The 1654-nt window shown below is 31.5% G+C and overlaps 1 non-coding gene across 1 annotated transcript; it reads right to left on the reverse strand.

Moving 5' to 3' along the window:
* Positions 1–1066: 1066 nt before the first annotated feature.
* On the reverse strand, positions 1067–1138 carry Trnam-cau (transfer RNA methionine (anticodon CAU)). The gene has a single exon. It is a non-coding gene; the product is annotated as a tRNA-Met (tRNA).
* Positions 1139–1654: the final 516 nt, after the last annotated feature.

Here is a 1654-nt window from a genome sequence, read left to right on the forward strand (position 1 = left end):
TAGAGTAATCATGATTGATTTTTTGGATAAGGGTAGAAAAATAACTGGAGAGATTACTATTCGACCTTACTGATCACTCTACGGGAAAAAATTAAAGAGAACAGACGCGGGAAGCTATCCAAAGGTGTTTTGTTTTTGCAGGACAACGCCCCTGCACACAAATCTCATGTTGCCATGTAAAAAATTTGTGATTTAGGGTTTGAAACACCAGATTTGGCTCCGACTATTATCTCTTTCCTAAATTGAAAAAAGTTTAAAAGGTTGTAAATGTTCTTCCAACGAGGAGGTAATAAATGCTATGGAGGTCTGGTTTGCAGAGCAAGAATAGAATATTGAAATTTTGTTTGGTTCTATACATAGTAGGCTAAGAATTTTTCAATATATCGTCGTATTTATGACATTCTACTTTACCCATAATGATTGTGATGTATTTCCTTTTATCGACTTTAAACAAATTGGTATATTTGACTGATGTGTAATATTCGTCTTATTATTATTAATATCATCTTTTAAAACATATCTACTCATTATTATTGTTATACGAACTAGAAGCTCACCCATTTATAATTCTCATTTATATCTTGGTTTTCTTTGTACATTTCTCTATAACATGGAATTTATCTCGTCTTTCAATTCTTCATACTTCAAGATTCCTTGCTTTATGTATCTCTGTATCTTTTTTCTTTTCTTCCATTCCAAGTTGGATATTTATATTGTTTTTTTCTTTCTTACATGAATAATTAGATACAGTCTTCTCACTGTTCTATATCAGAGAACTAAGTAGTGATTTTCTAACTGGTCGCATATGATTATTTCCTTTATTTTTTCTATAATTTTTTTATGGTGATTTTCTTACGTTTGTTACTAAGTTCCGTATAACGAACAGAATGATGTTTATAATTACACTTCAAATTCCTCCAAAGTTTGATCGTTGTTTTTGATGAAATAAAGACAATTGAACATTTTCGTCAAAAATATATTCACTTATAATTATCTTAGGTTTTCATTTTCCGTACTGTATTCATTATCCATACAATAATCAATTAAAAATTATGTTCAAAAAACTTAGCAGAGCGTGGTTTCGATCCACGGACCTCTGGGTTATGGGCCCAGCACGCTTCCACTGCGCCACTCTGCTCATAAAAATATATTTTATATACTGTTTGATAAGATGCTCAAGATAATAAATTTTTATTCATAGTATTATTGCTCGTTGCATCTTCAAAATAGAAAACTAAATGATGAAATAGTTATTTATTGTACAAATTTTATAAGACCGGTGCCGTCTTTATTGAAGCCCAGGCCTAGGGGGCCAGGCTATTGGGAAGCCACTTGAAGACCAAATAATGGGAAAAAAAATAATTCATGAAATGAATTTCTTTTTAAAATATATTCTGCATTAGGCGAAATCAATTATAATATTGAAACAAATTTTGTCTAGAGTATGAGGCTCAATTCTTTTGATAAAGAAACACTGCATAAATTATTGAAACCTTATAGAAAACTTAATGAAGCTGCACGAAGAACTTATTTGTTTCTTTCAGAAGATTATGTAATCTTGTGAACTGAAAACCCCTCTTTTTAGAAAAGGGCCCCACTCTATAGGCATAGGGTCCTCTGGTTTTGAGAGACGGCTCTATATAAAACGTGCACG

Source organism: Diorhabda sublineata, chromosome 9 (assembly GCF_026230105.1).
Source record: "Diorhabda sublineata isolate icDioSubl1.1 chromosome 9, icDioSubl1.1, whole genome shotgun sequence".
In the NCBI taxonomy this organism is placed as follows: Eukaryota; Metazoa; Arthropoda; class Insecta; order Coleoptera; family Chrysomelidae; genus Diorhabda; species Diorhabda sublineata.